The sequence below is a fragment of the Coregonus clupeaformis genome, chromosome 10 (assembly GCF_020615455.1).
Source record: "Coregonus clupeaformis isolate EN_2021a chromosome 10, ASM2061545v1, whole genome shotgun sequence".
In the NCBI taxonomy this organism is placed as follows: domain Eukaryota; kingdom Metazoa; phylum Chordata; class Actinopteri; order Salmoniformes; family Salmonidae; genus Coregonus; species Coregonus clupeaformis.
In genome coordinates this window covers 1,064,854-1,078,458 of record NC_059201.1, presented here as the reverse complement: position 1 = coordinate 1,078,458, position 13,605 = coordinate 1,064,854, and the positions used below count along the sequence as shown (strand labels likewise).

Below are 13,605 nucleotides of genomic sequence, written 5' to 3'. Positions count from 1 at the left end.
TAGGGCAACTCGGCAGGCTTCAGTAACATCGCATCACGTTGCAGTGATCCGGAGACTGGATGCATTTTAAAAAACATAAAACTTAGTTGTTTGAAACCTGGACGTTTTACCTCCATATTATGAGACGTGTCTTACCATGCTTCTAAAGTAGCCTATAGACACAAATCCAACCATAGAAACGTTGCAGGCGCATTATTTTATAAAGACTTCCTCATGTGCCGTTTTGAAACCAGTATCCTGTTTCTCTCACGTTCTATTGGTTTTCAACTTTCTTTCATTTGTCCGGTAGCCAAAATGCACAATCCTAGTCATATTAGCAACCCCCACGCTAGTTGTTGCATCTTTAGATCTCCCCCTTTCTTTCTAACAGATATTTCCGTCTGTCATGAAACCGCTCGCATGTGCAGTGCCTTTTTTAAACAACGTTACCCCCCCTCCCCCTTCCCCTTCCCCGCTAATTTCATTATGGAACAAACAGTCCGTCTGTTTGGAATAGGCAGCGTCTTGGCTGAGGGACAGTAAATGTGGACAGTTATTCTGTCATCTTGCGCTGGATTGGATGACTTTTGGTGCTTCTCCCCCCCCCCACAGCAGCCCCAGTCCTCCCTGCTGGATCTGATGGATGTTCCAGAGAGGGGTTCAGCCGACCCCTGGGGGGCAAGAGGAGCTGCTGCACCTGACCCCTGGCAGGCCTACGGTACTCACACACACACACACACCCCTGGCAGGCCTACGGTACTCACACACACACACACACCCCTGGCAGGCCTACGGTACTCACACACACACACACACCCCTGGCAGGCCTACGGTACTCACACACACACACACACCCCTGGCAGGCCTACGGTACTCACACACACACACACACACCCTGGCAGGCCTACGGTACTCACACACACACACACACACCCCTGGCAGGCCTACGGTACTCACACACACACACACACACCCCTGGCAGGCCCTACGGTACTCACACACACACACACACCCCTGGCAGGCCTACGGTACTCACACACACACACACACCCCTGGCAGGCCTACGGTACTCACACACACACACACACCCCTGGCAGGCCTACGGTACTCACACACACACACACACCCCTGGCAGGCCTACGGTACTCACACACACACACACACCCCCTGGCAGGCCTACGGTACTCACACACACACACACACACCCCTGGCAGGCCTACGGTACTCACACACACACACACACCCCTGGCAGGCCTACGGTACTCACACAATACATACTACATACATACATACACACACACACACACACACACACCCCTGGCAGGCCTACGGTACTCACACACACACACACACACACACACACACACACACACCCCTGGCAGGCCTACGGTACTCACACACACACACACACCCCTGGCAGGCCTACGGTACTCACACACACACACACACCCCTGGCAGGCCTACGGTACTCACACAATACATACTACATACATACATACACACACACACACACACACACACACACACACACACACACACACACACCACCCCCTGGCAGGCCTACGGTACACACACACACACACACACACACACCCCTGGCAGGCCTACGGTACTCACTCACACACACACACACACACACACACACACACACACACACACACACACACACACACACACACACACACACACACACACACACACACACACACACACACACACACACACACACACACACACATACATACATACATACATACATACATACACACACACCCCTGGCAGGCCTACGGTACATACACACACACACACACACACACACACACATACATACACACACACCCCTGGCAGGCCTACGGTACTCACACACACACACACACACACACACACCACATACACACACACACCCCTGGCAGGCCTACGGTACTCACACACACACACACCCCTGGCAGGCCTACGGTACTCACATATACACACACACACCCCTGGCAGGCCTACGGTACTCACATACACACACACACACCCCTGGTAGGCCTACGGTACTCACATACACACACACACACACACACCCCTGGCAGGCCTACGGTACTCACATACACACACACACACCTGGCAGGCCTACGGTACTCACACACATACATACATACATACATACATACATACATACATACACACACACACACACACACACACCCACCCCTGGCAGGCCATCGGTACTCACACACACACACACACATACACACACACCTGGCAGGCCTACGGTACTCACACACACACACACACACACACACACACACACACACACACACACATACACACACACACACCCCTGGCAGGCCTACGGTACTCACACACACACACCCCTGGCAGGCCTACGGTACTCACACACACACACCCCTGGCAGGCCTACGGTACTCACACACACCCCTGGCAGGCCTACGGTACTCACACACACACACACCCCTGGCAGGCCTACGGTACTCACATACACACACACACCCCTGGCAGGCCTACGGTACTCACATACACACACACACCCCTGGCAGGCCTACGGTACTCACATACACACACACACACACACACACCCCTGGCAGGCCTACGGTACTCACATATACACACACACACCCCTGGCAGGCCTACGGTACTCATATACACATACACACACACTCACTCACTCACTCACTCACACACAGACTAGAAGCAGTGTCCCAATATTCGTACTTGCGTTCTAAATAGTAGGCATTTTGGTGATGTGAAAATATAAATACAAAATGGAGTGCTTTAAATGCCAGGATGTCATACTCCATTTGGGCTTTTCATCTGGTAGAATTCACTGCACACTAATTAGGAAGAGAATCGTCTTCTGAGATCAACATGTTTGACAACGGCTGATAATCAGATCAGGGGAGGCGCCGTACCAAAAATGAACGAATGGCGGGAATCAACGCAATTGCATTTCGATGAGGCATTCTCAGTATGGATGAGTAGTATGTGGATATTAGTTTTTACTGAACGGTGTGTTCTAAATATTATGTAGTATGATTAGTACACAGTATGTAGTATGATTAGTACACAGTATGTAGTATGATTAGTACACAGTATGTAGTATGATTAGTACACAGTATGTCGTTTTAGTAAGTAGTAGACAAGACAGATTTGGGACACGGCCAGTGGGTTTGACAGCATAAAGGGGGGACAGGAACTGTCCAGTGGGTTTGACAGTGTAAAGGGGGGACAGGAACTGTCTAGTGGGTTTGACAGTGTAAAGGGGACAGGAACTGTCCAGTGGGTTTGACAGCGTAAAGGGGACAGGAACTGTCCAGTGGGTTTGACAGCGTAAAGGGGACAGGAACTGTCCAGTGGGTTTGACAGTGTAAAGGGGGGACAGGAACTGTCCAGTGGGTTTGACAGTGTAAAGGGGACAGGAACTGTCCAGTGGGTTTGACAGTGTAAAGGGGACAGGAACTGTCCAGTGGGTTTGACAGTGTAAAGGGGACAGGAACTGTCCAGTGGGTTTGACAGTGTAAAGGGGACAGGAACTGTCCAGTGGGTTTGACAGTGTAAAGGGGACAGGAACTGTCCAGTGGGTTTGACAGTGTAAAGGGGACAGGAACTGTCCAGTGGGTTTGACAGTGTAAAGGGGACAGGAACTGTCCAGTGGGTTTGACAGTGTAAAGGGGACAGGAACTGTCCAGTGGGTTTGACAGTGTAAAGGGGACAGGAACTGTCCAGTGGGTTTGACAGTGTAAAGGGGGACAGGAACTGTCCAGTGGGTTTGACAGCGTAAAGGGGACAGGAACTGTCCAGTGGGTTTGACAGCGTAAAGGGGACAGGAACTGTCCAGTGGGTTTGACAGCGTAAAGGGGACAGGAACTGTCCAGTGGGTTTGACAGCATAAAGGGACAGGAACTGTCCAGTGGGTTTGACAGTGTAAAGGGGGACAGGAACTGTCCAGTGGGTTTGACAGCATAAAGGGGACAGGAACTGTCCAGTGGGTTTGACAGTGTAAAGGGGGACAGGAACTGTCCAGTGGGTTTGACAGTGTAAAGGGGACAGGAACTGTCCAGTGGGTTTGACAGCGTAAAGGGGACAGGAACTGTCCAGTGGGTTTGACAGCATAAAGGGGGACAGGAACTGTCCAGTGGGTTTGACAGTGTAAAGGGGACAGGAACTGTCCAGTGGGTTTGACAGTGTAAAGGGGACAGGAACTGTCCAGTGGGTTTGACAGCGTAAAGGGGACAGGAACTGTCCAGTGGGTTTGACAGCGTAAAGGGGACAGGAACTGTCCAGTGGGTTTGACAGCATAAAGGGGACAGGAACTGTCCAGTGGGTTTGACAGTGTAAAGGGGACAGGAACTGTCCAGTGGGTTTGACAGTGTAAAGGGGACAGGAACTGTCCAGTGGGTTTGACAGTGTAAAGGGGACAGGAACTGTCCAGTGGGTTTGACAGTGTAAAGGGGACAGGAACTGTCCAGTGGGTTTGACAGTGTAAAGGGGACAGGAACTGTCCAGTGGGTTTGACAGCGTAAAGGGGACAGGAACTGTCCAGTGGGTTTGACAGTGTAAAGGGGACAGGAACTGTCCAGTGGGTTTGACAGTGTAAAGGGGGACAGGAACTGTCCAGTGGGTTTGACAGTGTAAAGGGGACAGGAACTGTCCAGTGGGTTTGACAGTGTAAAGGGGGACAGGAACTGTCCAGTGGGTTTGACAGTGTAAAGGGGGGACAGGAACTGTCCAGTGGGTTTGACAGTGTAAAGGGGGACAGGAACTGTCCAGTGGGTTTGACAGTGTAAAGGGGGACAGGAACTGTCCAGTGGGTTTGACAGTGTAAAGGGGACAGGAACTGTCCAGTGGGTTTGACAGTGTAAAGGGGGACAGGAACTGTCCAGTGGGTTTGACAGTATAAAGGGGACAGGAACTGTCCAGTGGGTTTGACAGTGTAAAGGGACAGGAACTGTCCAGTGGGTTTGACAGTGTAAAGGGGACAGGAACTGTCCAGTGGGTTTGACAGTGTAAAGGGGGACAGGAACTGTCCAGTGGGTTTGACAGCGTAAAGGGGGACAGGAACTGTCCAGTGGGTTTGACAGCGTAAAGGGGACAGGAACTGTCCAGTGGGTTTGACAGCGTAAAGGGGACAGGAACTGTCCAGTGGGTTTGACAGCGTAAAGGGGACAGGAACTGTCCAGTGGGTTTGACAGTGTAAAGGGGACAGGAACTGTCCAGTGGGTTTGACAGCGTAAAGGGGACAGGAACTGTCCAGTGGGTTTGACAGCATAAAGGGGACAGGAACTGTCCAGTGGGTTTGACAGCGTAAAGGGGGACAGGAACTGTCCAGTGGGTTTGACAGCGTAAAGGGGACAGGAACTGTCCAGTGGGTTTGACAGTGTAAAGGGGGGACAGGAACTGTCCAGTGGGTTTGACAGTGTAAAGGGGGGACAGGAACTGTCCAGTGGGTTTGACAGCGTAAAGGGGACAGGAACTGTCCAGTGGGTTTGACAGTGTAAAGGGGGACAGGAACTGTCCAGTGGGTTTGACAGCGTAAAGGGGACAGGAACTGTCCAGTGGGTTTGACAGCGTAAAGGGGGACAGGAACTGTCCAGTGGGTTTGACAGTATAAAGGGGGACAGGAACTGTCCAGTGGGTTTGACAGCGTAAAGGGGGACAGGAACTGTCCAGTGGGTTTGACAGTGTAAAGGAGACAGGAACTGTCCAGTGGGTTTGACAGTGTAAAGGGGACAGGAACTGTCCAGTGGGTTTGACAGTGTAAAGGGGGACAGGAACTGTCCAGTGGGTTTGACAGCGTAAAGGGGGACAGGAACTGTCCAGTGGGTTTGACAGCGTAAAGGGGGACAGGAACTGTCCAGTGGGTTTGACAGTGTAAAGGGGGACAGGAACTGTCCAGTGGGTTTGACAGTGTAAAGGGGACAGGAACTGTCCAGTGGGTTTGACAGTATAAAGGGGACAGGAACTGTCCAGTGGGTTTGACAGTGTAAAGGGGACAGGAACTGTCCAGTGGGTTTGACAGCGTAAAGGGGGACAGGAACTGTCCAGTGGGTTTGACAGTGTAAAGGGGGGACAGGAACTGTCCAGTGGGTTTGACAGTGTAAAGGGGACAGGAACTGTCCAGTGGGTTTGACAGTGTAAAGGGGACAGGAACTGTCCAGTGGGTTTGACAGCGTAAAGGGGGACAGGAACTGTCCAGTGGGTTTGACAGCGTAAAGGGGGACAGGAACTGTCCAGTGGGTTTGACAGTGTAAAGGGGGACAGGAACTGTCCAGTGGGTTTGACAGTGTAAAGGGGGACAGGAACTGTCCAGTGGGTTTGACAGTGTAAAGGGGACAGGAACTGTCCAGTGGGTTTGACAGTGTAAAGGGGACAGGAACTGTCCAGTGGGTTTGACAGTGTAAAGGGGACAGGAACTGTCCAGTGGGTTTGACAGCGTAAAGGGGGACAGGAACTGTCCAGTGGGTTTGACAGCGTAAAGGGGACAGGAACTGTCCAGTGGGTTTGACAGTGTAAAGGGGACAGGAACTGTCCAGTGGGTTTGACAGTGTAAAGGGGACAGGAACTGTCCAGTGGGTTTGACAGTGTAAAGGGGACAGGAACTGTCCAGTGGGTTTGACAGCGTAAAGGGGGACAGGAACTGTCCAGTGGGTTTGACAGCGTAAAGGGGACAGGAACTGTCCAGTGGGTTTGACAGCATAAAGGGGACAGGAACTGTCCAGTGGGTTTGACAGTGTAAAGGGGACAGGAACTGTCCAGTGGGTTTGACAGCATAAAGGGGACAGGAACTGTCCAGTGGGTTTGACAGTATAAAGGGGACAGGAACTGTCCAGTGGGTTTGACAGTGTAAAGGGGACAGGAACTGTCCAGTGGGTTTGACAGCGTAAAGGGGACAGGAACTGTCCAGTGGGTTTGACAGCATAAAGGGGACAGGAACTGTCCAGTGGGTTTGACAGTGTAAAGGGGACAGGAACTGTCCAGTGGGTTTGACAGTGTAAAGGGGACAGGAACTGTCCAGTGGGTTTGACAGTGTAAAGGGGACAGGAACTGTCCAGTGGGTTTGACAGCGTAAAGGGGACAGGAACTGTCCAGTGGGTTTGACAGCGTAAAGGGGACAGGAACTGTCCAGTGGGTTTGACAGTGTAAAGGGGACAGGAACTGTCCAGTGGGTTTGACAGTGTAAAGGGGGACAGGAACTGTCCAGTGGGTTTGACAGTGTAAAGGGGACAGGAACTGTCCAGTGGGTTTGACAGTGTAAAGGGGACAGGAACTGTCCAGTGGGTTTGACAGTGTAAAGGGGACAGGAACTGTCCAGTGGGTTTGACAGTGTAAAGGGGGACAGGAACTGTCCAGTGGGTTTGACAGTGTAAAGGGGACAGGAACTGTCCAGTGGGTTTGACAGTGTAAAGGGGGACAGGAACTGTCCAGTGGGTTTGACAGCGTAAAGGGGACAGGAACTGTCCAGTGGGTTTGACAGTGTAAAGGGGGACAGGAACTGTCCAGTGGGTTTGACAGCGTAAAGGGGGACAGGAACTGTCTAGTGGGTTTGACAGTGTAAAGGGGGACAGGAACTGTCCAGTGGGTTTGACAGTGTAAAGGGGGACAGGAACTGTCCAGTGGGTTTGACAGTGTAAAGGGGGACAGGAACTGTCCAGTGGGTTTGACAGTGTAAAGGGGACAGGAACTGTCCAGTGGGTTTGACAGCATAAAGGGGGACAGGAACTGTCCAGTGGGTTTGACAGTGTAAAGGGGACAGGAACTGTCCAGTGGGTTTGACAGTGTAAAGGGGACAGGAACTGTCCAGTGGGTTTGACAGTGTAAAGGGGGGACAGGAACTGTCCAGTGGGTTTGACAGCATAAAGGGGACAGGAACTGTCCAGTGGGTTTGACAGTGTAAAGGGGACAGGAACTGTCCAGTGGGTTTGACAGCATAAAGGGGACAGGAACTGTCCAGTGGGTTTGACAGTGTAAAGGGGACAGGAACTGTCCAGTGGGTTTGACAGTGTAAAGGGGACAGGAACTGTCCAGTGGGTTTGACAGCGTAAAGGGGACAGGAACTGTCCAGTGGGTTTGACAGCATAAAGGGGACAGGAACTGTCCAGTGGGTTTGACAGTGTAAAGGGGACAGGAACTGTCCAGTGGGTTTGACAGTGTAAAGGGGACAGGAACTGTCCAGTGGGTTTGACAGCGTAAAGGGGACAGGAACTGTCCAGTGGGTTTGACAGTGTAAAGGGGACAGGAACTGTCCAGTGGGTTTGACAGCGTAAAGGGGGACAGGAACTGTCCAGTGGGTTTGACAGTGTAAAGGGGGGACAGGAACTGTCCAGTGGGTTTGACAGCGTAAAGGGGACAGGAACTGTCCAGTGGGTTTGACAGCGTAAAGGGGACAGGAACTGTCCAGTGGGTTTGACAGCGTAAAGGGGACAGGAACTGTCCAGTGGGTTTGACAGTGTAAAGGGGGGACAGGAACTGTCCAGTGGGTTTGACAGCATAAAGGGGACAGGAACTGTCCAGTGGGTTTGACAGTGTAAAGGGGGGACAGGAACTGTCCAGTGGGTTTGACAGTGTAAAGGAGACAGGAACTGTCCAGTGGGTTTGACAGTGTAAAGGGGACAGGAACTGTCCAGTGGGTTTGACAGTGTAAAGGGGGACAGGAACTGTCCAGTGGGTTTGACAGCTGTAAAGGGGGACAGGAACTGTCCAGTGGGTTTGACAGTGTAAAGGGGGACAGGAACTGTCCAGTGGGTTTGACAGTGTAAAGGGGACAGGAACTGTCCAGTGGGTTTGACAGTGTAAAGGGGGACAGGAACTGTCCAGTGGGTTTGACAGTGTAAAGGGGACAGGAACTGTCCAGTGGGTTTGACAGTGTAAAGGGGGACAGGAACTGTCCAGTGGGTTTGACAGCGTAAAGGGGGGACAGGAACTGTCCAGTGGGTTTGACAGTGTAAAGGGGGACAGGAACTGTCCAGTGGGTTTGACAGTGTAAAGGGGGACAGGAACTGTCCAGTGGGTTTGACAGTGTAAAGGGGGACAGGAACTGTCCAGTGGGTTTGACAGCGTAAAGGGGGGACAGGAACTGTCCAGTGGGTTTGACAGCGTAAAGGGGGGACAGGAACTGTCCAGTGGGTTTGACAGTGTAAAGGGGACAGGAACTGTCCAGTGGGTTTGACAGTGTAAAGGGGACAGGAACTGTCCAGTGGGTTTGACAGCGTAAAGGGGGACAGGAACTGTCCAGTGGGTTTGACAGTGTAAAGGGGGACAGGAACTGTCCAGTGGGTTTGACAGTGTAAAGGGGGACAGGAACTGTCCAGTGGGTTTGACAGTGTAAAGGGGGGGACAGGAACTGTCCAGTGGGTTTGACTATGTAAAGGGGGGACAGGAACTGTCCAGTGGGTTTGACAGTGTAAAGGGGGGACAGGAACTGTCCAGTGGGTTTGACAGTGTAAAGGGGGGACAGGAACTGTCCAGTGGGTTTGACAGTGTAAAGGGGGACAGGAACTGTCCAGTGGGTTTGACAGTGTAAAGGGGGACAGGAACTGTCCAGTGGGTTTGACAGTGTAAAGGGGGACAGGAACTGTCCAGTGGGTTTGACAGTGTAAAGGGGACAGGAACTGTCCAGTGGGTTTGACAGTGTAAAGGGGGACAGGAACTGTCCAGTGGGTTTGACAGTGTAAAGGGGGACAGGAACTGTCCAGTGGGTTTGACAGTGTAAAGGGGGACAGGAACTGTCCAGTGGGTTTGACAGTGTAAAGGGGACAGGAACTGTCCAGTGGGTTTGACAGTGTAAAGGGGACAGGAACTGTCCAGTGGGTTTGACAGTGTAAAGGGGACAGGAACTGTCCAGTGGGTTTGACAGTGTAAAGGGGGACAGGAACTGTCCAGTGGGTTTGACAGTGTAAAGGGGACAGGAACTGTCCAGTGGGTTTGACAGCGTAAAGGGGACAGGAACTGTCCAGTGGGTTTGACAGTGTAAAGGGGACAGGAACTGTCCAGTGGGTTTGACAGTGTAAAGGGGACAGGAACTGTCCAGTGGGTTTGACAGTGTAAAGGGGGACAGGAACTGTCCAGTGGGTTTGACAGTGTAAAGGGGGACAGGAACTGTCCAGTGGGTTTGACAGCGTAAAGGGGGACAGGAACTGTCCAGTGGGTTTGACAGCGTAAAGGGGGGACAGGAACTGTCCAGTGGGTTTGACAGTGTAAAGGGGGACAGGAACTGTCCAGTGGGTTTGACAGTGTAAAGGGGGACAGGAACTGTCCAGTGGGTTTGACAGTGTAAAGGGGACAGGAACTGTCCAGTGGGTTTGACAGCGTAAAGGGGGACAGGAACTGTCCAGTGGGTTTGACAGCGTAAAGGGGGACAGGAACTGTCCAGTGGGTTTGACAGCGTAAAGGGGACAGGAACTGTCCAGTGGGTTTGACAGTGTAAAGGGGGGACAGGAACTGTCCAGTGGGTTTGACAGTGTAAAGGGGACAGGAACTGTCCAGTGGGTTTGACAGTGTAAAGGGGGACAGGAACTGTCCAGTGGGTTTGACAGTGTAAAGGGGACAGGAACTGTCCAGTGGGTTTGACAGCGTAAAGGGGGGACAGGAACTGTCCAGTGGGTTTGACAGTGTAAAGGGGGGGACAGGAACTGTCCAGTGGGTTTGACAGCATAAAGGGGACAGGAACTGTCCAGTGGGTTTGACAGTGTAAAGGGGACAGGAACTGTCCAGTGGGTTTGACAGCGTAAAGGGGACAGGAACTGTCCAGTGGGTTTGACAGTGTAAAGGGGACAGGAACTGTCCAGTGGGTTTGACAGCGTAAAGGGGGACAGGAACTGTCCAGTGGGTTTGACAGTGTAAAGGGGGACAGGAACTGTCCAGTGGGTTTGACAGTGTAAAGGGGGACAGGAACTGTCCAGTGGGTTTGACAGTGTAAAGGGGGACAGGAACTGTCCAGTGGGTTTGACAGCGTAAAGGGGACAGGAACTGTCCAGTGGGTTTGACAGTGTAAAGGGGACAGGAACTGTCCAGTGGGTTTGACAGCATAAAGGGGGGACAGGAACTGTCCAGTGGGTTTGACAGTGTAAAGGGGGGACAGGAACTGTCCAGTGGGTTTGACAGCGTAAAGGGGACAGGAACTGTCCAGTGGGTTTGACAGTGTAAAGGGGACAGGAACTGTCCAGTGGGTTTGACAGTGTAAAGGGGGGACAGGAACTGTCCAGTGGGTTTGACAGCATAAAGGGGGGACAGGAACTGTCCAGTGGGTTTGACAGTGTAAAGGGGACAGGAACTGTCCAGTGTGAGTCTGTAAGGTGGACAGAGGGAGAGTGGAGCGGGAGGAGGACAGAGGGAGAGTGGAGCGGGAGGAGGACAGAGGGAGAGTGGAGCGGGAGGAGGACAGAGGGAGAGTGGAGCGGGAGGAGGACAGAGGGAGGGTGGAGCGGGAGGAGGACAGAGGGAGGGTGGAGCGGGAGGAGGACAGAGGGAGAGTGGAGCGGGAGGAGGACAGAGGGAGGGTGGAGCGGGAGGAGGACAGAGGAGAGAGGAGCGGGAGGAGGACAGAGGGAGGGTGGAGCGGGAGGAGGACAGAGGGAGAGTGAGCGGGAGGAGGACAGAGGGAGAGTGGAGCGGGAGAGGGAGCGAGAGAGTGGAGAGGGAGAGTGGAGCGGGAGGAGGACAGAGGGAGAGTGGAGCGGGAGGAGGACAGAGGGAGAGTGGAGCGGGAGGAGGACAGAGAGAGAGTGGAGCGGGAGGAGGACAGAGGGAGAGTGGAGCGGGAGGAGGACAGAGGGAGAGTGGAGCGGGAGGAGGACAGAGGGAGAAGTGGAGCGGGAGGAGGACAGAGGGAGAGTGGAGCGGGGAGGAGGACAGAGGGAGAGTGGAGCGGGAGAGTGGAGAGGGAGAGTGGAGCGGGAGGAGGACAGAGGGAGAGTGGAGCGGGAGGAGGACAGAGGGAGAGTGGAGCGGGAGGAGGACAGAGGGAGAGTGGAGCGGGAGGAGGACAGAGGGAGAGTGGAGCGGGAGGAGGACAGAGGGAGAGTGGAGCGGGGAGGAGGACAGAGGGAGAGTAGGGCAGGGAGGAGGACAGAGGGAGAGTGGAGCGGGGAGGAGGACAGAGGGAGAGTGGAGCGGGAGGGAGGACAGAGGGAGAGTGGAGCGGGAGGAGGACAGAGGGAGAGTGGAGCGGGAGGAGGACAGAGGGAGAGTGGAGCGGGAGGAGGACAGAGGGAGGGTGGAGCGGGAGGAGGACAGAGGGAGGGTGGAGCGGGAGGAGGACAGAGGGAGAGTGGAGCGGGAGGAGGACAGAGGGAGAGTGGAGCGGGAGGAGGACAGAGGGAGAGTGGAGCGGGAGGAGGACAGAGGGGGAGTGGAGCGGGAGGAGGACAGAGGGAGAGGAGGATGTATCTTAGTAGTCTAGAGCGGTACTGATCTGAAAACGAGGTCAAAGCAATGTGACCGACAACCAGCAGGAATGACTTTTCATCTGTCTACTTATTTTACTGGGTTAACTCATTTTGTATGGTGTGTGTGTGTGTGTGTGTGTGTTCCGTCCAGGTGCAGCCCCAAAGCCAGTGGCTCCAGTAGATCCGTGGGGTCCCCCGTCCTCCTCTGTTCCCCCCATGAAGAGCAGTGATCCCTGGGGAACCAACCCTGCTCCTGACCCCTGGGGCTCTGGAGGCACAATGCCCAAGACTTCCAACACAGGTACACCAGGGTTTAGTTAGCCGGTAATAGCTGGCTTTGGCAAAATATAATAACAATAATAATAGCAGTAATAATAATAGTAGTAGTAGTAATAATAGTAGTAATAATAGTAGTAATAATAGTAGTAATAATAGTAGTAATAATAATAGTAATAATAATAGTAGTAGTAGTAATAATAGTAGTAATAATAGTAGTAATAATAGTAGTAATAGTAATAGTAGTAACAATAGTAATAATAATAGCAGTAGTAATAATAGTAGTAATAATAGCAGTAGTAATAATAGCAGTAGTAGTAATAATAGTAGTAATAATAGCAGTAGTAATAATAGCAGTAGTAATAATAGCAGTAGTAATAATAGCAGTAGTAATAATAGCAGTAGTAATAATAGTAGTAATAATAGCAGTAATAATAATAGTAGTAATAGTAATAATAATAATAGTAATAATAATAATCATGAAAAGCCGATTAAAATAACATTTGCAGCGGCCAATAGTCCGGGAGGAAAAAAAACATCCCATTAGCAAAACAATGCTTTTCAGCATATTGATTGATGGGAATACCAGTCGATGTAACCACATTTGGACCGCTCTATAGGTTCATTAGCATTTATTTAGTGGAATGAAACGGCTGCGTGTGTATTTTGGTTAGTCGTTCCGTGTGTTATTTACCACAGGCGTACAGACCCAGCCTGGCGTGAACAGGGCGTCTGCGTGTGTATTTTGGTTAGTCGTTCCGTGTGTTATTTACCACAGGCGTACAGACCCAGCCTGGCGTGAACAGGGCGTGTGTATTTTGGTTAGTCGTTCCGTGTGTTATTTACCACAGGCGTACAGACCCAGCCTGGCGTGAACAGGGCATCTGTCAGACCGCCGCTGCAGCGTCTCACACAGACCTTTCCTTCCTGCTGGAGTGAAACCTGCTTTATTTTTGATTTTTAG

The 13,605-nt window shown here is 52.2% G+C and overlaps 1 pseudogene; it reads left to right on the top strand.

Moving 5' to 3' along the window:
* Positions 1–13,605, top strand: part of LOC121540878 — a 61,590-nt pseudogene that overhangs the window by 16,331 nt on the left and 31,654 nt on the right.